Source organism: Trichechus manatus, unplaced genomic scaffold, assembly GCF_000243295.1.
Source record: "Trichechus manatus latirostris isolate Lorelei unplaced genomic scaffold, TriManLat1.0 scaffold00013, whole genome shotgun sequence".
NCBI lineage: Eukaryota > Metazoa > Chordata > Mammalia > Sirenia > Trichechidae > Trichechus > Trichechus manatus.
Window position 1 is genome coordinate 19,095,130 of NW_004443949.1, and position 26,261 is coordinate 19,121,390.

The following is a 26,261-nucleotide window of genomic DNA, read 5'->3' on the forward strand; positions in this document are numbered from 1 at the left end:
AATTTTTATCTAATACAAGGCATTACGTAGACTAAAAAAACAAACACCTCAAAACACTAAATGTGACATGTGTTTTCAGGGTATAGAAGAAGCGAGCACATCTTCAATGGTTAAAACACACACACACACTGTCATTAGATTAAGGTTCCCCTTGTGTGGTAAATCTTAAGAGTCCAGGCAATTTTATTCCAAAATGAGGGCGTTGTAGCCTGTTGTTAAATACGGCTGAACCCTGTCTATCTAGAACAATGTCCTTTTACAATAACTGTAGTTTAAAACTCTAAATAAGTGCTATGGACATTCGTAATTATAGCTTTTTTTTTTTTCTTTCTGATGGATGTAATTACAGGATTGTGACAGTTGCTCAATTGTCTGCTATTGACCTCATGTGCTTAGATTGGTTCAGAGAACAAAGCACCATGTATATTTTTGCTGACTTACACAAAATTTCCACTAAAATTGAGAATTTGTATATGTCACAGTGCATAAGGTAGTTTATATTCTCCACTTGGTTTGTCTATTTTGTTAGAAATCTTTAAAAAGCTGATGAAGTGGTCTGAGATTCAATCTTGCAATTTGATTTTTTAAAAATGAAAATGAATAAGGTAGAAATTGTAATGCCACCTGCATTATAAAATGTGTTAATGCAGAATATTGCTATAGAGCACTAAGTACTATAAAATAAAGCATATTCAATACCTTCTTAAGTACCCGTATGTTGTTTTCAAATTTCTAAGTCATTTCCTAATCGTTGTTCCAATTCCCTGCTTCAGTATTTTTTTAGATGATGATATTTAGTAGTTGGTCCCTTAAAAATATTATTTTAAAAGTTTAATAATTTCATAATGCCATACTTTATTTAGTTACCTTAATGCCATTCACCTTCCCTTAGGTTAAATAAGAGCCCATATGGTCTATATTCACCCTCTAATAGGAGCAGAAACCAAAAAACCAAACCCATTGCCACCAAGTCAATTCCAACTCATAGCAACCCTATAGGACAGAGTAGAACTGCCCCATAGGGTTTCCAAGGAGAGGTTGGTGGATTTGAACTGCTGACCTTTTAGTTAGCAGCCGAGGTCTTAACCACCACAGAGTTAGTGCAAATAATTGAAATCCAAAATTAAGCCCTAACTCAGTGAATACTGAAAACTTCCCCAAACCAAATCTCTTATCAGACTTGAAGAAATATTCACGTCAATGAGTCAGAATCAACTCGACGGCACACAACAAGAACAGTAATTATTTTAGCACTTAACTTGCTTTACATGAATTTTTTTATTTATTAACCTTCCATATAAATATTATTTTTATCTCCACTTTATAGATAATTAGCAAACTGGCTCACAGAGGTCATGCTGATCACCTGTAATTTCCCCTCATCTTTTGTCTTAAACATGGCCTGGTACTCATAATGAATGAACCACCACATAACCCAAGCACAGTTATACAATGGCAAGAACTTCTGAAGAATTAGAAGCAAGAGCGATATTCTACAGTTCACTAATGGAGAAACTTAGACAGGGATGAGGAAAGCAATTTGACAGCTTATGGGTTTTAGCTCATATTACTTAACACAGCTAAAGAACGTGAAGTTTAAGGAGACTTCAGCAAGGCCCCTGCCAGGGACTTTCAGAGTTGCTACTTCACTAAGGAGAACAGTGTTTCTTCCTAGTACTTAGTGAGAATGAAGACTTGAAACTTGGGCCAAGAATCACCACATGGATTAAGGATTAAAATATAAAATAGTGATGATGATGATGAAGATGGTAAAAATCGTAATACTAGGGCATGGGCTTTGGAATAGGAAAGACTTTGATTTAAACAACAGCTCCAGCTCTCACAAGCTTTGTGATCTTGGGTACATACATAATGTTGAGGTAGAGAAGGACTTTTTAAACATGACCTCAAAAAGAGAACTATAAAGAAACAGAGCTATAGATTTGGTTATGTAAGATTAAAATGGGAAGGTTAAGAGAAAAAGACATAAATTATAGAGAAGTAAGCAGGAAGAAAAATTAAGTAAGAAGTATGGCAGACAAGTGGTTAATATCCTTAATATAGACATTCTTGCAAACCATTAGGAGAGAAATACTCACCCCCACTACTATCACCACACACACACACACACACACACACACACACACACACACACACACACACATACACATCACATAATGAGCTAGGACACGAACAGGCAAAAAACATTGTAAATGGCCAAGAAATTTAACTTTTAAATGCTCATCTTCACAAATAATAACCAAATAAATGCAAATTCTAATAAGAGTAAAATTTTAACGCTGCTATCAATTGTGTAATAAGGAAGAAAAGAATTTTTAAAGCTCATTCTACCCATTTCATTTTGAGCTAATCTACTCTATAGGATGAAGCTCTGGTTTTTATAAAGTAAGCTTTCAGCAAGCACGATGTTGAATTAGGAACTTCACACTCAAGCAATTTGAAATGAAAACAAATATATTAATATAAACAGAGTGACCACATCTAATTATCCCCGTAAGTCCTCCCCAAAGTGATATCTGCTCAGCTGTTTCAAACTCTTAAAAAATTTCATCGATCTTCTTCATAAATATCCAGTAACAGATTTATCTCCTGAAATATGTGGTGCCTTTGGAACAACAAAGGCAGATATTGGGTGAAATCTTTCATGTTTTAAGTAACACTGTTGGTGATACCCATTATATTTCAGGGTACCCCCAAGTTTGAGGTCTGTACTCAGAGTTGTGGTATTTATTTATGGTTTTGATGAAAGGTGTGTTTTTGTCTTAAAACTGAAAATTTACATATATATTTAGCTAACCTTTATTTAAAGATTGAGTCTACTACAATACTAAGGATAAACACTTTATGTTCCTTTTATTTCATGCAAACTGCATAGGGAAAAATATTTGGGCTTTGGAATAGGCAAGGCCTCAAATTTTTCTTGCCCAGTGGTACATATAGTCACTATGAAATTTTTCAGCCTCGGGTTTATTGGGAATCTGCTGTACCACTGACAGTGCGTGCTGCTGCAAAACAGGGGCCTTTATGAGTGTTTGAAACCAAAGAAACAGGCGTGTGCTGCAAATTACTGTTTTTATAGGTATTGTATGAGGTGTCTGAATTTTTGGTAGGAAAAATAGAAACTTTGAAAATTTTTATTTGTTATACAGATGTACCAATAGACCCTGGTGGGGGCTTTGGGGTATACTTAGTGGTACTTCATATGGACCACTAACACTTAGGGAAGGCTTGTGGGAGGGGGCAAACAAACAAAAAAAACCATGCTACCTACCAAAAATTCAGACATGCTGTATGATTCAGTGTGCTTCCATTAATGAAAACACGTGGTATCAACAAAAAATTCGAAGAGGAAAATACTTGGGTCACCAAAGGATTAAGCATTGGCGCCACCATTCACAAGTTTTGTGACCTTGGGTAAGTAAATTTCTTTATTTGTAAAATTGGAAGCATAGTACCTTTCTTGCATGGGTTTAAAAAAGGTACATTGTAAGTGCTTAGTAAACAGTAGCTATTATTAATAAAGCAGGTGGAAGATGGAGATAAATATTTATATGATGTAACCAAAATTCTCACTGAATCTTCAGGATATCTTTTAAGACTCTACATAATGGTGATGTCAGTTAATGGATAAGGCCAATTAGAAATTCTCTTTGCATAGTATCTACACAGTGCCATGCACAGGCACGTGCATTGGGATGAGGTCATACAGCAACAATATATATTTAAATTTTTTTTTGCCCATGGCTTCAAAGTAATTCAAGCAAATTTCAAAGGTTTGGGGGTTAAATTATGCACCTAATTAACTTTATTCTACATCTTTGTGAATATAAATGTACACACCGTTCTCACTTATTGAAAGCTATAGAAGGGAAGATCAGTTCTGACAAAGGCATTATTCGGAGAATTGACCCTACCTTCCAATTAAAGACTAAGGAAAGAAAGAATTACAACTAAGGAAAACGAACCCCATAAATGATGAATGATGCTGATTGACTGACAGATGTTAGCAAAAGGGGTGGGGGGAAGCTACAACACAGATTCCACTTTAATTGAACTCCAAGTTGTTTTTGTTTTTTAATAAAGCAAAAATGGAATATTGCATTTCTTTACTTAAGCAATTAAGTTTCTGCAGCTCCATCTTATTCTGGCACAGTTTCCCCCGCTACTAAAAGCCAAAATGGAAGAACTTCAAATGTTTTAGAGTGGTTTTTGGCAAGTGGTTTCTTGTTTTAAAGAAAAATCCTTTAAGGGTAAATCTCCCCAAAGAAGATCATCTTTGAATCCCAGACCAATTAAGTGTTCTGCTGAGTGTAAGCGACAACAGTTTCGGACTTTAAGAAAATGTTAATACCAGCACTAAAATTTATTCTGTTAATTGCGCTAATCAATAAGTAATTTTCATTCTAAACTAGGTTCTTTATGTGACTTAAATAAACCAACTGAAGATCATATACATCTCAATAACAATTCCTAATAATGTCACATCATTAAATTCCACCCTGGTTCTCGATAATGTCAGTTAGTGACCAATAAAGGGACTTATTACCTTGATCAGGTCCTAAGGGGCATAGGGTGAACCAATGGGTGAAAGATTTCTTGTTGCACCATGCCACTGAGCAAGTCTGTCTTCTCCTGGGACTTTTGCCACAATTACATTGCAGACTAGCTTTTTCTCTTTCTTCCTCCCTTGATCCCTCTGTCCCTTCCCTCTCCTTCTCTTCTCTTCTTCTCCCTCTCCTCTCTCGCCTTTTCCTCCTTCCTTCTGTATTGTCTTTTAAATAGAAGATTCATAAAGGGAAGAATCTTCTATATGCTGCTTCTCATTACACATAATTAATAAAAAAAGCAAAGTATTTTAGGAAAGTCTCTGCACACTTCTCTTAAGCTTCTTGAAACTGAAAACATAAACGGGAGGGTAGGTATTTAGGGATTAGCTCTGCATGTAGGTTATTATAGATATCCTATTTGGACATTATTTCTGAGAGAAATATTTTGGGCCTGTGTTTTCTAGTTTGGTTACTTATATTGATCAAATTAGTCACTTGCTTCTTTATGCTGTGCTGTATAGTTGTAATGATGTATAATCCACGGTGTCTCAGTAAAAGTGTTTCCAAAGCTAAAATTTGTAGAATTAGAACAGTGAAAATCATTACTATTTTAGAATACATTTTTAGCAATGCTTTTGTGATACCAACACACTTGGTGATGATATTGAAATTTTTATGTTAATTAAACAACCCCTCACCACTCAGTACATTTCAGATATGTACACTTTGCAATTACCTCCATTATTGAAATAGCTGGGTTGATTTATCCTTGCCACAGTAACATTGTAGCTTCTGTTATTTTTGTCTTTAGAAAAACACAGGTCCCAGTGAGGGAATATAAAACTATTACTGTAAATTAAATATTAAAGCTAACTTATTTTTGCATAAGAATGCTGTCAAATCATGCTGTCAGATAACTGTTGCTAAGGTAAGAAGTATTTTTTGACTTTTTTTTTTAGGAAGCACAAATTAAAATCCTATTTTCAGCTCTTTTGGTAAATTGCATGTAGTTAATGTGTATAGTCTTACTGATGGTAGTTACTTAAAGGGGAGCTATTATAGTCTTAGTTTAGCGATTAAGAAATACAACATTTGCTGAAGGGCTAGGCCTTTTAGTCAAGAATGGATTATCACTTGATCCTTCCTTAAGCATTTTTATACAGGAGTGCATTATCCTTGGAGCCGCCCTGGGCTCCATGCCTCATTAGCTTGGGTGTTAGATAAATCAAAAGCAGCCTCGGAGACAAAGATAAGCAAACTGCAGGCCAGCAAGATGATGATGTATGGATCCAGGAGGCTAATAGGAAAGTATTGACAGGAAAATGGTGTGCTTATCCTGCAATCACTGCATATTGCAATGCGAGCTCCCAAAAGCAGATGGGATACACTTCAGGGAATGCACAACTACAAGACTGTTAGGCAGAAACGGATCCTTGTGCTTCAAATTCTATCAAGAACTTTCTTTTTAGCAGCATTTCAAATGCATTAGAATGTGCAGCAGCACCGTCCAAAGCAAACTCTAAAAAAGAGAATCCCATTTTAGAAGCGTGAGCATTGAAATTAGTGTCATTCCAGAAGATTTTTCTCACCAATATAACCTTCACATAGCAAGGAATAAACATCACTCAGGCTTTCCATTGTTATATCTGCTCTATAGGTCTTTAATACATTATGAAGTTTGCTTCTTGATGCTTCTGTGGGATTCAAAATGAGCACATTTTAACATGTGGAAAACATATATATTTTATATGCTCTAGCTAAATAACATTTTCAGATTCTCATCTGTGATCAGTATCTTTAAACTAAATTAGACTTTTAAGATTACTTGCAGAGTCATGCTCACAGTCTTCTAATTGTGAGGGTTTTTCACCTTCTCTTTTGGAAATCATGCATTTTGTATATTTCTTCAGCTAATTCAGCCATTTGTAAAATTTCAGTAGTGTAATAAAATAATACTCTAACCCTACCCACTAGAATCACACATTCAGAAAACCGTTAAAACTTATTTGACCCCAGCCTATTGGAGTACTGCTGTAGGGTGAAAGTTAACTAACAGAACTGATTTTCCCAAATCATGATGTACTCATTCAATCACCTCCTTTCCTGGCTCAGAATAGGACTCCCTGATTTACTCTCAATGTTGGGACTGTCAACTGATCTTCTGAAATGAGAGCAGCTATGAGGTCTCTGATTCACCTCTTTATTTCCAGGACCACAGAAACTAAAAATATTTATCCAATGACTATCCAGGAGTTAGGAGGGTCCTGCAGCCCCACAAAGCCCTGGGGAGTTCATTGCATGGAATACCTTCTACCTCATGCACCACAGGCCTGATGGAAGTGAGTCGGCTTTGGATTGATGTCACTATATTATAATGATGGGTGAGGGTCTGACTGCATTCAGGAAGTATGCAAGAATCAACTAGATAGGCTAGGAAAAGAAATCACAGGAAGACAGCCTTGCAAATTAGGGACCATAACTTATGGTAATTAGTGGGCTAATTTTGCAATTGCTGGAATACTCCATATCAGTATCTGCAAACCTAAAATTTTACCATATTTAAGGCACTAGGGTACTTCAATACATATACTATCCACATGAATTTAGTATAACAGTCATCACTGGAATAAATTTAAATAAAAAAACAAACCAAACCCGTTGCTGTTGGGTCAATTCCAACTCTAGCGACCCTAAAGAACACAGTAGAACTGCCCCCTGTAGGGTTTCCAAGGTGTAAATCTTACAGAAGCAGACAGCCATGTATTTCGCCTGCGGAGCGGCTGGTAGGTTCAAACTATCAACCTTTTGGTTAGCAGCTGAGTGCTTTAACCATGGTACCATCAGGGCTGGAATAAATAGCATATCTTAATTCACAATAGTCTTTCCATGTAAATTTCTGAATCCTTTGTTCAAAGGCAAGTAGAGACACAGGAAGATTTTGTAGCTTAATTGCATTAAGGGAAAGGAGGCAAAGAAACAAGGAAACTCCATTGCTAAATCCACATTTTGCAGATGAGGGAAAGATGCTCCCCCAAACTAAAACCTCTTGCCAAAGACCAATAACTACTTGGCAAAGTAGAACTAGATTCTAGGTCTTCTGACCACTAGTTCAATATTTCTAACACACTGCCTCTAATCAGCATAGAATTTGGGGGAAAAGAGGGTATTATAATGCCAGAGTTACTAAAAATGAAAAAGCAGGAAACTATTTTAAAAATGAAACTGAATTACAAAATGAAAATAGGTCACTAGATACTTCTAACATAATTTCATCAAGGCAAAGAAAAATAACGCAGGGGATTGCCCCTACTTCGAACTGAATGATTAGATAGAGGAAAAGTTTGCTACACTGTCACCAGGCCGGGCACCCTCAGAAGCTGCTCTTGGTTTTACAAGGAAGAAACGCTCTCCCTCCGATTTTTCCCAGCCTCATCTAGCTGCTCTGCTTATTTACTTAATTCCAGCCTTCTTCCTCGTTTTTCTCCGAGAATTTCTGACTTAATTCTTTAAAAAAAAAAAAACAAGTAATAGAAGCTATTATTTTGCTAAGTGTGAAGAGGACTGTAAAAATCTTTCTGGATGAAAAAGATTATAAATAAATCATCTTATCTTGTTACTTCGTGCAGTAAAATTGCTAGGAAAATGTTTTCTTAAATGTCATTTGTTTTGCCTTCCTCTAAATCATTATTCCTAAAAACTGCAATATCTTAAACTCAGAGACATTATTAAGTCACGTGGTCTGCTTCTGCTCTTAAAGCATTCTCCACCCCCACCCCCCGCACCTCTCTCTCTCTCTGTGTGCGTGGATGTGTGTGTCTCTCTCTGTCTCTCTATCTCTGTGTCTCTCTCGCCAGGATTAGACAAGTGGAGAACCGGAATTCACTGCAGACTGGTCAGGTGGCTTTGTTTTCTTCCTTAAATGAAGATGTTTTGAGAAATCAATGTGAAAGTAATTTTAAGAGTAATATATAAATGCATCGAGCACGAGGATTCTAAAAACCATAGTTTATCATCAGCTGTTGTATCCCTGGAGTTACCCAAACATTATTTTTTAAATTATAATCAGAAATTTACCCAGCACAAAGTTGTTCCTCAGAAACGATTACCTTCGCCACTTAGCTGCTTAGAACGGTGCAAGGAAATCAGACATCTAAATAATCAAACCCAGGTCCGTTTTGGCAAAGGAACGCTGGACGGAATGAAAACAGACTACCCTAAACGCGTTCCCTAATCAGGCCTTATGCCCTCAGTTTGTGGTCGCGGTAAAACGTCAATTATTTCACCTTCTAAAAAACAGCCCTGTAAACTACCAACTGGCAGAGGTGCCCTCTTCCCCACGCTCTGCCTTTGTTCTGCGGGTTCGAGCTGCTTTATCTGCGCTGCCCATTAGCCCAGGGAGCATGGTGATTAATGCACGCGCTGGCCGCCCCAGCCAGCAGCCCCGGCGGTGGCTCTCCCCGCGGCAGGTCCGCACCGTCCCCGGGTCCCTGCGCCTTTAACAGTCTTCCCTTTATCTGCCCGCCCCGCGGCCCGCAGCTGGGCCTCCTCGTGGCCTGACAGACTGCCTCCTGCACCCTGGGACTCAGGCAGGGTGCGTTCATTACTCATCTGTGACAATAACCCATCGAGTAAGATGTAGAACTCAATTCCGGCCGAAAGACCTGTAATGTCGGAGTCAGGAGGTTATCGCCGAGGGACCTGCACCTTGCTCCTGGCCTCTCTTATCGAGAGCTTTACAGCCTCTGCTGGGGCAGCATCTTGTAAAGCTGAGGGTGGCAGATTTGGCCCCAGATTAGCATACATCTTCCTAAGTGGTACTACATTTAATTAAAAAGTAAACCTTGGTTAATTTTTTTTTTTTTTTACTGTAGTATAGGAAAATAGGAAATGGACTTTAAAATCTGGGTTGATGGTGGAGAGGAAAAGAAAGCACAACCTCTCAAGACTTCGGACTCAGGCTGCTTCTAACCGTCTTCCCTCCCAAAAGAGACAAATGACTCATTAGTGCCTGGGGGTCCTCTCCCAGCGCACACTGCCGGTCCCGACACCAAAGGGCATTCTGAGACACCAGACGGCACCTGGTCCTTGGCCATGGAATACATTTTGCAACTGTGCGGTCAAACCTCCATCTATCGGTGTTGTGGCTTTTTATATCTCCCTTGAGGGGCAGCGTGTTTGAGCTGTTGACTAAAGTTTTGATGTGCGCATCACCAGATGGAGTACTAGTCACTTCTTGGAAATTCTGATTTGATGACAATTATAAAACTTAAATACAGAGGCCAAGTGCAAAAGAAGTGGAAACAGAATGGGGAGGGACATTCCCGGAATATGTCCTTTTATCATTTAACATACTCGAAGAATCATTTACATCAGAGTATGGAAATAAAGCATAAGAGTTAGAACCACTTCAGTTTCATCATAGTAAACAGATATTCATCCAACTGCAATAATTAACCAGACAGCAGAAAAAGATTCATTACACTTGATAAGAAAACTCGGGTCAGGACCACAGTATCACTGAAAACCAATCATGCCATTAAAAACTGTAAACTGCTGAAAATATTATTCAGTGACTTCAGAAACCTTATTCATTGGCAGATGATATTGCACAATCAAACTACAGAATATTGGGAGGATATGGGGAAAATAATGACTAAGGGAGGTTTTATTTAGGAATGGTTTGAGATAGAATAAAACCTAAGCAAAACAATAATAAACTGAGTTTGTTATTTCATGTTATAATAATAATTATGTATAGCTTTTCTAAATCCTTTGTCATGACATCATCTTCCTGAAATTTTACAATGGCTTAACCTAAGTTTTTAGCAAGTTGCCTTCTCTTCTAAACAACACTGTCTTCCAAGCTTTGCCTTTTTCTGATTTTGCACTTTATGCTACTTCCCAACTTCTCCTACTATCATTTCCACCTACGTCAAGTCTGCACCGTTTTCATTAGAAAGATCCTAAAATATACGCATAACAGAAGTCTCCACCCCTCCATGCCTCCTTCTCTTACAAAGAGTACCCAGAAAACATACAGACTTCTGTAAGAGACAACCTAAATGAGCCCTTCCATAAAGTTCAACACACTTAGTTCCTTGAGATACGCTATTTAAAAAATGTAGTTGACATTTGGGAAAGTCTGAGTTAAAAAAAAAAAAAAAAAAAACTCAACAAGTCTTACAACCTGTAAAATGTTATTATACATTATAATACTTCAAGAAGTAAAAATAGTATTTATTTCCAAAATATATTTGACTGTGGGACACATTTGGGTAGCCATCTATGGGGAATAGCTTCCCACGGAACACACAGAAGCCTATACCTTCGCTCTTTCTGGATGGCATATGAGAGGATTTGCTAAGATTGCAACTTCTCATAGAGAACCATGAGGTAACAGGTAAAATAAATTTATGAACATCAAATGCAATAAATATGCAAAGCTTTTAGTACAGTTCCTGGTCCACAGAAGAAAGACAGTATTAACTATTATTATTATTAAAAGTTACTTCCTCTCTGATGTCTTTTGCAACTACCCCAGAGAGAGAGCTGCCCTGGCTCTCTGCTCATACCTCCATCAGCATTTATCTCATTGTGTTATAGTAATCACTTCACTTAAGTGTCTCTCCACTTGCTTTTTAGAAGAGGGGCAATGTTGAGCTCAACTCCTCATCTCCACTTTCTAGTACCATGTTGGGCACATGATTGGCATTTTGTTGTTGAGTGTTTGACGAGAAATGAACTCAGCCAGTGATTAAAATGTTATTCATCTTTGAACACTAAAATGTGGCTTGTTTCTAAAGATGTAATGGGAACAAAATCTGCCTTCTACCACCTCAAAGAAATCAAGGACAACTAAATTATATTATGACAAAAACAATATCAACAACTACGACAACTATGTCTTACGGACCTATTTTTTTGCCAGGCATATATTACACGTATGACGTAGTGGTTAAGAGCTCGGCTGCGAACCAAAAGGTCAACAGTTCAAATCCACCAGCTGCTCCTTGGAAACCCTATGGGGCAGTGTTACTCAGTCCTATAAGGTCACTATGACTCAGAACTGACTCCATGGCACCTAACAACGCAACAACAATATGTTACACAGGAGAAAGATGTGGCAGGCAGCTTCCATAAAGATTTACAGCCTTGGAAATCCATGGGGCAGTTCTACTCTGTCCTGCAGGGTCGCTGTAAGTCAGAATCAATTTGACATCAGTGGGTTTGGTTTTGGTCGTATATTACCTACATTATTCTCATAATGTTCAAAGCAGCCCTCAGGGTAGGTGTTGCGATCTCCACTAAACAAACGAGAAAACTAGTCTCCGAGTCATGGAGTGCTATGAGGTGGAGCAGAGATTTCAATCTTTAGCTGCTCTGCAGACAAGGGAACTAAGTATGTGGGAGGGCACAGTGTTCTGTGATTCTTTCCTCCCTCTTTGAATGGGTCCACCTGCCCTTACTTACCAACCCGTGGAGCATGGGGCAGGTTTCCGGGTTTTAGTGTCAGGCACTTTATTTTTGTAAGAAAAAATGACTCAGTTTCTCTAGGTCCCAGTTTTCTTATTATAATGTACATTACAGTACTTAATTGTTTTAACAGTTAAATATAAAAAAACCCAGTACAATACCTAGGAGATGCTGAAAAGCTGATACTATTCTGATGTATTTTCCTCCTCCTTTTGAGAGCCTTACTTTCTACAGGGGCAGTCTGAGCCCAATGCCTTCCTACCCCTACTGAGCACTCACTTTCCCATCCCCTTTGAACGGCTTCTGTAAATTTGCTCTATCACATTCCATAACTGACCTTCTAGTTGTCAAATCCAACGATCTTTTCTCAATTTTTATTTTCCATGTCTTACGTGATAGTGACAACTGTTTTTAAAATAACGTTTACTAAGAATTTTCCCACTTAAAAAGTAATAGCTATTCAATGTATAAAATTCAAAAAGCACAAAACATAAAGAAATTAAAATCATCTGTATGTTTATTATTCAGAAATAAAACCCATTGATAAAAACTAAACCCATTGTCGTTGAGTCGTTTCCAACTCATAGCGACCCTATAAGACAGAGGGGAACTGCCCCATAGGGTTTCCAAGGAGCAGCTGGTGGATTCAAACTGCTGACCTTTTGGTTAGCAACCGAGCTCTTAAGCACTGCGCCATCAGGGCTCTATTAGTCTGGCCTGTTTCCTTTAATTATGCACATAATGTATGTGTTTAAATGTGGAATAACACCATGTAGAAAGTCTGAATTTAGGCTTGTTTATTTAGCCCCATAATGTAAGCATTAACCCATGTATTTAAATATTATTTTAAACCAAAATTATGATGGTCAAGACGTATGCCAGAGTTTATTTGACACTTCCTATTTTATTTAGAATGCAGGTACTTTGATGGAGTCTCTCAGTGGTGCAAATGGTTAACATGCTCAGCTGCTAACCAAAAGGTTGGAGGTTGAAGTACACCCAGAGGTGCCTTGGAAGAAAGGCTGGACAATCTACTTCTGAAAAATCAGCCATTGAAACCCTTATGGAGCACAGTTCTCCTCTGACGCACATGAGGTGGCAATGAGTCAGAATAGACTCAACAGCAACTGGTGACTGATTAAAGTACTCTGATAAACGTTCTTGCACGTGAGTCTTTCAGTGATTACTTTAGTGTAGAACACAGTTCTTGAAATAAAAAAAATACATTAACATGTGTTCTTTATATATACTATTGAGTTGCTTAAGGCGCCCTGGTGGCACAGTGGTTAAGCACTTGGCTGCCCATCCAAAGTTTGGCAGTTCAAAGCCACCAGTGGCTCCTGGGGAGAAAGATGTGGTAGTTGGCCTCCATAAAGATTGGGAAACCCTATGGGGCACTTCTACTTTGTCCTTTAGGGTCACTATGAGCCAGAATTGACTTGACTGCAATGGGTTTTGTTTTTTTTAAGTTGTTTTCCAGAAAACCTATACATGTCTTGCCCAATAGCATAGCCACCAACCACACGTGGTTATTTAATTTAAACTTAAGTTAATTAGCCTTAAATAATTATAAATTCAACTTCTTAGTCACACTATTCACATTTCAAGCACTCAATAGCCACTATATTGAGCTGCATATATACAGAAAATTTCCACCACTGCAGAAAGTTCTAGAGGGCAGTTACACTGGACAGACTGGCCATCTTGCCAGTCCTTTGACAGGATTAATAGTTTAGAAATTTCTGTCAGTTTGATTAGTTTTTAAAAACTCATCATTTACATTTTTATTATTAGGATTGTTATTCAAATATTAACCATTTGTAAATTTTGCTTTCATGATCAGTGTCTATTTTTCTATTTTCTTGTTGGTGGTTTTTTTTCTTAATTTATAAAAGCAGCTCACATCTTTGGGAAATCAATTTATGACCTGTGGCAGTAGCAAATATTTTTACTTTTTGTTTTTGAATTTTGGTTACTTTTTTTCCTTAACATAGAGAAGCTTTGATTTGTATTATGGTTATTCTTATCAATCTTTCCTTCCATATTTTTTTTTCCTATTATGCAGAAGCTTTTAAAAAATAACAAAAACAGGAAAGAACAAAAGAAAAAAAAATACCCCAACTAGATTATCAATTAAATAATCACTAATATTAATTTATAATCTTTAGGAAAATTTGTTAAGGTATATAAAACTCTAATTTTAAAAACAAAATTAACCATTTTTTTCATCAGCTTTGGTTGAATAATGCGTCATTTCTCCATTGATATGCATTGTTTTTGTTCTCATATTCTAAGCAATTATATATCTTAGAAGCTGTTTTATTGACTAGATAGTCTTTTTCATTGCTCTAACAATTCCTGCATGGTTACAACACTATTTTAATGTTGTAATACTACAATGTATTTTAATATTTAGTAAAGCAAGTCCCTTCTCATCACCTTTTTCAGGAAATTTTTAAATATTCTTGCATGCATATTTTTCCAAATCAAACTTAGAATAGTCTTGCCAAATTCTAACCTTTTGGTTAGCAGCTGAGCACTTTAACCACTGTGTCACCAGGGCTCTGGCTTAAAAATTTATTTCTAGGTAATGTTTGCTTGATGCTGCCATCATGATGGCAGGTCAGTAAGAGAATCAGCTTTGGAGTCAGACGGAGTTTATATCTTGAGCCACCATTTCCTACCTGACTGACCTCCCACAATTAATTTCATCTTTCTTAGGCTGTTTCCTCATCTGTACAATAAGGAATAAGATACAGCCTGAATCATAGTATTGCTGTGATGTACGCTAAACAATGCGTGGACAGTTCTAAGTGCATTTCCTCACAGAATTCAATAAATATTAGCTAGTATCAGGAACCCTGGTGGCAAAGTGGTTAAGAGCTTGGCTGCCAACCAAAAGGTCAGCAGTTCAAATCCACCAGCTGCTTCTTGGAAACCCTATAGGGCAGTTCTCCTCTGTCCTACAGGGTCGCTATGAGACAGGGTCAACTGGCCGGCAACGGGTTTGGTTTTTTGGAGTATTATCATCATTTTTATGCATATTCATACAGATAATTGATGACATATAAGAAAGTTATTAATCACTATACATTGATCTAGCCCTTATTACTGGACTTGCATTGATTACAATAGTTTTTACTATTTCAGTAGGACTTTAATAGTTCTTTTAGTATTTTTGGCTTTTCTAGATTTAGAAACACAAAATGTATCACTACCTTTTAAATCATTTTAATAATTACTGCTATACCCTATCTTGGAGCCCTGGTGGTGAAGTAGTTACGAGCTTGGCTACTAACCAAAAGGTTGGCAGTTCGAATCCACCAGCTGCTCCTTGGAAACCCTTGGGGCAGTTCTACTCTGTCTATACGGTTGCTAAGAGTTGGAATCGACTCGACGGCAATGGGTTTGGTTTTTGGTTATACCTATCTCATTTCATTAGACAGAATTTCTGGAACAAGGATAAATATTATCATCTTATCCTAATTTTAGGAGCCCTGGTAGTTCAACGGTTAAGCACTTGGCTGCTGGCTGCTAACCGAAAGGTTGTCAGTTGGAACCACCAAGCAGCTCTGTGAAAGAAAGACCTAGCAATCTGCTCTCATAAAGATCACAGCCTAGAAAACCTTATGGGGTAGTTCTACTATGTCACATGGGGCCACTACGAGTTGAAATCAACTCTATAATACCCAACAATAACATCCTAGTTTTAATCAGAATGTCTCTTGTTCCACATTTAAGTATGTTCTTGGGGTGTTTAAAAAGTTCTGGGGTTAAACTTTTTGACCTCAGAGGTTGTATTTTTAAAGATAATTTTGATTAATTTCTTTAGTCTTTTTATGTTATCTACTCTTTAAAGCAATTTCAATGTCTTTGCAATTTACAGATACATTAGCACATTTTTAAATATAATATCCTTTAAATTTTAAAAAATGCAGTCTAAATGTAATCTATATTTGATTTGAAGTTCCTGAGTGGTGCAAACGATTAATGCCCTCGGCTGCTAACCAAAGGGTTAGAGGTTCAAGTCTACCCAGAGGCATCTTAAAAGAAAGGCCTGGTGAACTACATCCAAAATATCAACCATTGAAAACATTATGGAGTTCTATTCTGACACATATGGGGTTGCCATAAGTTGGAATCTACTCAGTGGCAACTGAGTTTTTTATTAGTCTAGGATGAGAAATCACAGAGAACAAAAGTGCCACATCCCAATCAAGACCATAGTAGATCATTCAGCTTTCAGTCAATGCACTAGCTGACCTCAGAAATGTAAGCAAGCCCAGCAGAGCCCAGTTAAGATCAATCAAACCAGGATCAGACCAGAACTACTACCCAATCCACAGATTTTGAGCAACAACAATACTGCTTTTCTATTCAAATCTACCCACCAACCACTAACGCCAGTGATGAAGAAATTCAAGATTTTTTACCAAGTTCTGCAGTCTGAAATTGATCAACCATGCAATAAGATGCATTGATAAATACTGGTGATTGGAATGAGAAAGCTGGAAACAAAGAAGGATGGGTATTTGGAAAACATGGCCTTGGTGGTAGAAGCAACACCAGAGATCACATGATAGAATTTTGCAAGACCAATGATTTATTCATTGGAAATACCTTTTTTCAACAAAATAAGAGGTGACTATACACGTTGACCTTGCCAGATGGAAAACACAGGAATCAAATCTACTATATATCTGGAAAGTGATGATAGAGAAGTTCAATATCATCAGTCAGAAAAAGGCCATGTGCTGATTGTGCAATAAACCATCAGTTGCTTATATGCAAGTCAAGTTGAAGAAGGAAAATTAAAACAAGTCCACAAGAGCCAAAGTACGACCTTGGATATGTTACTGTTGTTGTTATGTGCCGTCCAGTCGGTCCTGACCCATAGAGACTCTATAGGACAGAGTACAGCTGCCCCATAGGGTTTTCAAGAAGTTGCTGGAGGATTCGAACCGCCAGCCTTTTGGTTAGCAGCCAAGCTCTTGACCACTGGGCCACCAGGGCACCAACCATGAGTATGCAGTTGTTGCTGTTGTTGGTAGGTATGTCTAATAAGTTCCCACTCTTCACGACCCGGAATTTAGAGATCATCTTAAGAATAGATTTGACACATTGAACACTAATGACCAAAGACTAGACAAGTTGTGTGATAACATTAAGGACATCATACATGAAGAAAGTAAAAGGTCATTAAAAGAAAGGAAAGAAAGAAAAAAAAACAACATAAACGTCAGAAGAGACTTTGAAACTTGCTCTTGAACATAGAGTAGCTAAAACGAATGGAAGAAATGATGACATAACAGAGCTGAACAGAAGATTTCAAAGGGCAGCTTGAGAAGACAAGTAAAATATTATAATGACATATCCAAAGACCTAGAGTTAGAAAACCAAAAGGGAAGAACATGCTCAGTATTTCTCAAGCTGAAAGAATTGAAGAAAAAATTCAAGCCTCAAGTAGCAATATTGAAGATTTCTATGGGCAAAAAAATTGAATAATGCAGGCAGCATCAAAGAAGATGGAAAGAATACACAGAGTCACTGTACCAAAAAGAATTGGTCGACGATCAACCATTTCAGGAGGTATCATATGACCAAGAACTAATGGTACTGAAGGAAGAAGCTCAAACTGCAATGAAGGCACTGGCAAAAAACAAGACTCCAGGAATTGACAGAATGCCAACTGAGATGTTTCAAAAAAAGGATGCAGTGCTGGAAATGCTCACTTATCTACGCCAAGAAATTTGAAAGATGGCTACCTGACCAATCTACTGAAAGAGATCCATATTTGTGCCCATTCCAAAGAAAGATGATCCAACAGAATACGGAAATTATCGAACAATATCAATAATATCACACACAAGTAAAATTTTGCTGAAGGTAATTCAAAAATGACTATAGCAGTACATCCACAGGGAACTGCCAGAAATCCAAGCTGGATTCTGAAGAGGATGTGAAACAAGGGATATCATTGCTCATGTCAGATGGATCTTTGCTGAAAGCAGAGAATATCAGAAAGATGTTTACCTGTGCTTTATTGAGTATGCAAAGGCATTCAACTGTGTGGATCATAACAAATCAAGAATAACATTGCAAAGAATGGGAATTCTAGAACACTTAACTGTGCTCATGCGAAACCGGTACATAAACCAAAAGGCAGTTGTTCGAATGGAACAAGGGGATACTGCATGGTTTAAAGTCAGGAAAGATGTGCATCAGGGTTGTATTCTTTCACCATACTTATTCAATTTGTATGCTAAGCAAATAATCTGAGAAGCTGGACTATATGAAGAAGAACTGGCACCAAGATTGGAGAAAGACTCATTAACAACCTACAAGATACAGATGACACAACCTTCTTGCTGAAAATGAAGAGGACTTGAAGCTCTTACTGATGAAGATCAAAGACTACAGCCTTCAGTATGTATTACACCTTAACATAAAGAAAACAAAAATCTGCACAACTGGACCAATAAGCAACATCATGATAAATGGAGAAAATACTGAAATTGTCAAAGATTTCATTTTACTTGGCTCTGCAATCAACATCCATGGAAGTAGCAGTCAAGAAATCAAACAATGTATTATTGCATTGGGCAAATCTGCTGCAAAAGATCTCCTTAAAGTGTTCAAAAGCAAAGATGTTACTTTTAGGACTAAGGTGCCCCGGACCCAAGCCATAGTATTTTCAATAGCCTCATATGCATGTGAAACCTGGACAATGAATAAGAAAGATCGAAGAATAATTGATGCCTTTAAATTATGGTGTTGGCAAAGAATACTGAATATACCACAGACTGCCAGGACAATGAACAAATCTGTCTTGGAAGAAGTACAGCCAGAGTGCTCCTTGGAAGTGAGGATGGTGAGACTTCATCTCGAGTACTTTGGACATGTTATCAGGAGGGACCATTCCCCGGGGAAGGACATCATGCTTGGTAAAGTTAAGGGTCAGCAAAAAAGAGGAAGACCCTTGATGAAATGAACTGACACAGTGACTGCAACAATGGGCTCAAACATTGCAAAGATTGTGGGGATGACAGAGGACCAAACAGTATTTCATTCTGTTGTACATAGGGTTGCTGTCATGGATTGAATTAGTTCCCCCAAAAATGTGTGTATCAATTTGCCCGGGCCACAATTCCTGGTGTTGTGTGGTTTTCCTATATGTTGTAAATCCTACCTCTATGATGTTAATGAGGGAGGATGGGCGGCAGTTGTGTTAGCAAGGCAGGACTCAGTCTACAAGATTGTGTCCTGAGGCAATGTCTTGAGATATAAAAGAGAGAAGTGAGCAGTGAGTCAGGGGGACCTCATACCATCAAGAAAGCAGTGCCAGGAGCAGAGCACATCCTTTGGACCGGGGTCCCTGTGCAGAGAAGCTCCTAGTCCAGGGGAACACGGAAGAGAAGAAGGCCGACAGAGAGAAAAAGGCTTCCCCTGGAGCTGACGCCCTGAATTTGGACTTTTAGCCTACTTTGACTGTGAGAAAATAAACCTCTCTTCGTTAAAACCATCCAGTTGTGATGTTTCTGTTACAGCAGCACTAGATGACTAAGACAGTTGCTATGAGTCAGAATTACTCGACAGCACCTAACAAAAACATTTCTATTTGTTATCATAACCTGTTATATTTATTGAATTGTTTTATATTTTGTATCTTTTGTAATCATATTTAAAATAATAACTTTGATTTAAATGGAAGTTTAAATCTGGTTCAATATTCATTGCCATTCATATGTATGGCATTTCTTCCATCCTTGAGTATAACTTTGAGTCATGTCCTGGTTTCTCAGAGTATATTTTGCAATAATTCTCTCCCCAAATGCACATGAATATTATATTTTCTTGGGTCACAATATTTTCCCTCAAATTCTGTAGTTATTGCTCCACTTTCTATAGAGCTCTAGAGTCTGAGGGGAGAAAACTGTAGTCAGCCTGCTTTGGTTTCCTTCCAGTTTACATGTTTTTTTTTTTCTGCCCAGATAGTAGTATAACTGATTTTTTCCTTCCTACTAGTTATTGAAAATTTTAGCCAGATTATATCTATATTTAGACATGGTTTGGTATTTATCAAACTAATTTTACCTCAGGATTTGAGTCTTTTCCTCTAAGAAAAACTATTCTGTTATATTTTTTATTATTACAGTCCTTCTACTCTGGCCTCTTGTTCAGGAAGAACTTATACACTGTTTATCTTTGTTTGCTTGTTTGTTTTATTGTACTTTAGATGAAGGTTTACAGAGCAAATTAGTTTCTCATTAAACAATTAATACACATATTGTTTTGTGATATTGGTTGCCAACCCCACGACATGTCAACGCTCTCCCCTTCTCGACCCTGGGTTCCCCATTACCAGCTTTCCTGTCCCCTTCTGCCTTCTCGTCCTTGCCCCTGGGCTGGTGTGTCCTTTTAGTCTCATTTTGTTTTATGGGTCTGTCTAATCTTTGGCTGAAGGGTGAACCTCAGGAGTTACTTCATTACTGAGGTATAAGGGTGTCCGGGGGCCATAATCTCGGGGTTTCTCAAGTCTCAAGTCTAGTCTTTATTTGTGAGTTAGAATATTGTTCTACATTTTTCTCCAGCTCTGTCCAGGACCCTCTGTTGTGATCCCTGTCAGAGCAGTCAGTGGAGGTAGCTGGGTACCATCTAGTTGTGCTGTACTCAGTCTGGTAGAGGTTTTGATAGTTGTGGTCCATTAGTCCTTTGGACTAATCTTTCCCTTGTGTCTTTGGTTCTCTTCATTTTCCCTTGCTCCAGACAGGGTGGAACCAGTGGAGTATCTTAGATGGCTGCTCACAAGCTTTTAAGACCCCAGACGCTGCTCACCAAAGTAGAATGTAGAACGTTTTCTTTATAAACTATGTCATGCCAATTGAGTGAGATGTCCCCCAAGACCATGGTTCCCATCCCTCAGCCCAGTAATTTGGTCCCTTAGGGAGTTTGGATGTGTCTAACAAGCTTCCATGAGCTTGCCATGGTCAAGTTGTGCTGACTTCCCCAGCACTGTGTATTGTTCTATCCTTCACCAAGGTTACCACTTATCTATTGTCTAACTCGTTGCCATGGAGTCGATTCTGATCTATTGTCTAGTTAGTGTTTTTCCCTCTCCACCCTTCCCCTCCCTAGTAACCATCAAAGATTGTTTCTTTTTGTGTGTAAACCTTTTCATGACTTTTCATAGTAGTGGTCTCACACAGTGTTTGTCCTTTTGTGATTGACTTATTTCACTCAGCATAATGCCCTCCAGATTCATCCATGTTGTGAGATGTTTGGTAGGTTCATCATTGTTCTTTATTATTGCATGGTATTCCATTGTGCGTATATACCATAGTTTGTTTATCCATTCATCTGTTGATAGGCACTTAGGTTGTTTCCACCTTTTTCTATTGTGAATAATGCTGCAGTGAACATGGGTGTGCATAAGCCTACTTGTGTGACAGCTTTTATTTCTCTAGGATATATTCCTAGGAGTGGCATTGCTGGATCGTATAGTATTTCTATTTCTAGCTTTTTAAGGAAGCACCATATCTTTTTCCAAAATGGTTGTGCCATTTTACATTCCCACCAGCAGTGCACAAGAGTTCCAAGCTCCCCGAAGCCTCTCCAACATTTGTTATTTTCTGGTGTTTTGATTCATGCCAGTAATGTTGGGGTGAGATGGTATCTCATTGCAGTTTTGATTTGCACTTCTCTAATGGCTAGTGATTGCAAGGATTTCCCATGTGTCTGTTAGCTGACTGAATGTCTTCTTTGGTGAAGTGTCTGTTCATATCCTTTACCCATTTTTTAATTGGATTATTTGTCTTTTTGTTGTAGAGGTGTTGGATTTTCCTATAGATCTTAGAGATTAGATCTTTGAAGGACTTGTCATAGCCAAAATTTTTTTTCCAGTCTATAGGTTCTCTTTTTACTCTTTTGGTGAAGTCTTTTAATGAGCTTAAGTGTTTAATTTTTAGAAGATCCCAGTTATCTAGCTTATCTTCTGGTGTTTGTATATTGTTAGTTATGGTTTCTATGCTATTTATGCCATGTAGTAGGGATTCTAACATTGACCGTATTTTGTCTTCTATGATCTTTACCGTTTTGGGTTTTATATTCAGGCCTTTGATCCATTTTGAATTAGTTTTTGTGTATGGTGTGAGGTATGGGTCCTATTTCATTTATTTGCAGATGGACTTCCAGTTTTGCCAGCACTATTTGTTAAAAAGACTGTATTTTACCCATTTAGTGGAATTTGGGCTTTTGTCGAAGATCAGGTGACTGTAAGTGGATGGATTTACACCTAGGTTCTCAATTTTGTTCCATTGGTCAATGTGTCTGTTGTACTACTACTGGGCTGTTTTGACTACCATAGCTGTATAGTCAGCTCTGAGGTCAGGTACTGCGAGTCTTCCTACTTTATTCTTTTTCTTCAGTAGTGCTCTACTTAACCAAGTCTGCTTTCCTTTCCATTTAGTGTTAATGATTAGTTTTTTCATCTTGTTAAAGAATGCTGTTGGTATTTGGATTGGGATTGCACTGTATTTGTAGATTACCTTGCGTTGAATTGACATTTTCACAATGTTGAGTCTACCTATCCATGAGCATGGAATATTTTTCCATTTATGTAGATCTTGTTTGGTTTCTTGCAGTAGTGTTTTGTATTTTTATTTGTCCCTGGTTAGATTTATTCCTTTTTTTTTTTTTAGGGGTTATTATTAATGGTATTACTTTCCTGATTTCCTTTTCATAGTTCTCTTTATTGGTGTATAGGAATCCAACTAATTTTTGTATGGTTATCTTGTTTTGTTTTTAATTTTTAATTTTTAAAATTTATTTTTAATGTTGTAGTTTAAGTGAAAGTTTACAATTCAGGTTAGTCTCTCATACAAAAACTTATATATACATTGTTATTAACCTGAATTGCTCTCCCTATACTGTGACAGCACACTCCTTCTTTCCACCCCTTATTTTCTGTGTCCATTCAACCAGCTCCTGACTCTCTATATATGTTTATCTTGTATCCTGCTACTCTGCTCAATCTTTCTATTAGTTCCAGTAGTTTTCTTGTGGAGTCCTTTGGGTTCTCTATGTATAGTATTATATCATCTGCAAATAGGGATAATTTTACTTCTCCTTTACCAATTTAGATGCCCTTATGCCAGTGGCTCTCTAGCTGAGCGATGTTGCTCAGCTTGTTGAGACGGGTCATGGGCATCACACAGGGCTAGGTGGGTGTGAGAAAAGAAAGGAAAGAGGGGAAAGAGAGAGAAGAAACCAATCAACAAACAAAAAATGAAAGAAAATAAATAGAAAAAAGTATGGTGGTTGGGAAGCTGGCCGTTAAGGTAAGGCGGAGTTAGGGTAGAGGAGAGCTGATGTCTCTCTCTCCTGGTGGCATGGCACAGCCTGTCAGGAAGAGACAGAGGCAACAAAGGGCCTAGGTGGGAGGGAGAAAGAAAAGGGAGAAGGGGAAAGATAAAGAAAAATAAAAATTATGGTGCTGAGGGAGCCAGCCTGTGGGGGCAGTGCAGACCCGGGGAGGCCACGTGCCCGAGACTCTCCAGCTAAGTGGTACAGCACTGCCTGCCAAGAGGCGGGGGCACGGAGGCAGTGCACAGGGCTTAGTGGGTAGGACAAGGAAAGGAAGGAATGGAGAGGGAGAAAAGAAACAACAATAAAAAAGAAAAACAAAAGAAATAAGTAAATAAAATGGCAATAAAGGAGCAAGTCAGTGATGGAGGTGTAGACCCAGGGATGCCACATGCAATGACTCTCCAGCTGAGCAGTGCAGCACAGCCTCTTGAGAAAGGGTGGGGGTGGTGCACAGGGCTGGTGGGCAAGAGAAAGGAAAGGAAAGAAAAGAGAGAGAAGAAACAGAAAAAAGAAAGAAAGAAAACAAACCAAAAAATCATAGCTTGTCAAGAAGGGGAGAGGACAGCACACAGGGCTAGTTGGCTGAGAGAAAAGAAAAGAGGAAGGGATACAGGGAGAAGCAACAAAAAAAGCCAAAAAAACAAAACAAAACAAAACAAAAAACAAACAAAATGGCTCTGAAGGGGCTAGCTGTGGGGGCGGTATGGATCTGGGTGACAGTGAGCTGGTGTTTCTCCAGCCAAGCAACTATGGAAAGTGGCGGAGGCCTCCTACAGGGAAGAAGGGTCGGGGGTGGGAAATCTTGTAACCCTGGTTACCAGGTGCTCTGTCTCCTGTTGGGAACTCCGTGAAGTTGCCTTTCCATACTCCCTGTCTGCGTTCCTTGGTGGCTGTAGTCCAAGAGGGTAAATCTGTGCCATGTTAGCTGGTAGGGAACCTCTACTCTGTAGTTCTCCTCATTCTCTGTTCTCTGTCAGTTTCTTATTTCATTAGGTACTTGATCAAGTTCTTTATTCCTTCATTTGATGCTTAGGGTTCCAGGACTGATGTTTGTATCTGTTTTACACAATTTTGGGGTCTTTGCTGCAGAGGGATGGAATGGTGCTTCTGTCTATAGTGCCATGTTGGCTCCACCTCCTCTGTTTATCTTTATGTCCCCTATGCTTTGTATTCATTTGTTCTTTTTCTCTGTGTTCTGAAAATTTTTTTTCAAGGTTTTTCTCCACATCACTGCTTCAACTTTCTGTTGTATCCATTATATATGTCTGTTTTCCCTAAATGTTTAATTCTTCCATGGCATTTTTATTTTCATGCAATCCTTCCTTATTTATCTTTCTTCCCTTTCATACCTGTAGTCTCTCCTTAGGGTTTTTGTGTTTCACTGAGTTTATATCCTCTTGAATCCTACTGAGGAGAGGATGAAAACAATTTCCAAGAAAGTTTCTTGTTTCTGTATTATTAGTTTTCATTGTGATGCTCTTCCTTCAGTCTTCAGAATGCTATTGCTTTCTTCTTAACCTACACTTTCTCCACAGTCTTTGTGTTGATTTTGTTGTGTTGTTCATCCTGGAATGAAGAGATGTATCCAGGTCTGGTCTTCACCAACACTGACAACATGAGTTTTGCCCTTGCCCTGACTGTTAACTAACATGTGGACAGATGTTGTTTTTCTGATTTATAGATAACAGCCCAGAAACACATGGATCTGAGCCCAAAATTCAGGATCTAATAGGCACTCAACAAACAAAAGCCAATTGGATTAACATAAGAGAATCTCCTACTGTCTAATTCGCTGAAGTTTGATGTTGATGAAGAGCATGAAAAGAGCATGTCTTAGTCTGGGTTCTCTAGAGAAGCAAAACCAGTAAAGCATATAAATATATATGTAGAGAGAGATTTATATCAAGGAAATGGCTCACTCGGTTGTAGAGGCTATAATATCCCAAGTCCGTGGGTCAGGATAGAAGCTTCTCTTGATTCATGTAGCCACAGGGGCTGGCGAACCCCAAATCAGCAGGTTTGAGAGCAGAGCTGTTGCTCACAGGCTGTGAAGATCAATGAATCCCAAGATCAGCAGACAAGACCACAGGTAAGCTTCTGGCTCAAGTCCCAAGAACCAGAGGTCTGACCAACAGGAGCCAGCTGCAGGTTCCAGAATAAGCAAAAGCCCGCAAGCCCTACCAGAACATCCGCCCACACTTGATGCAGGCCATACACCCAAAGAAATTCCCTTTCAACAGATTGGCTAATCACAGCAGATCCCATCATGGGGGTGATCACATATCAAATCTCAACAGGGAAGTGATCACAACATTATACGACTGCCAAAACACTGCGAATCATGGCCTAGCCAAGCTGACACACAATTTTAACCATCACATATATCAACCTACTTTTTACATTCTGTTTCTCAAAATTCCATGTATCTCTCTCAGCAGTGTCTTTCTACCATTGTGCTTTGCTCAGGGAGCTTCTTTCTCTAATTTAGAGAGCATGGTACCAATGGTAGCCCAGGAAAAGACAACACACCATATAGCTTCCTCAAAAACCAGAACTCCTGATCATGAGAGCATCTCATGTCTTAGAAAAACAGGCATGCGATAAATATTTGCTATTGATGATGATTGTGGGTCAAAGGTTTGAAATGTTGTTGTCGTTGTTAGGTGCTATTAAGTCTGTTCTGACTTTTAGTGGCCCTATGTACAACAGAATGAAACACTGCCTGGTCCTGCACCATCCTCATGATCATTGTTATGCCTGAGCCCATTGTTGTAGCCACTGTGTCAATCCATCTCATTGAAGGTCTTCCTCTTTTTCACTGACCCTCTACTTTACCAAGCATGATGTCCTTCTCCA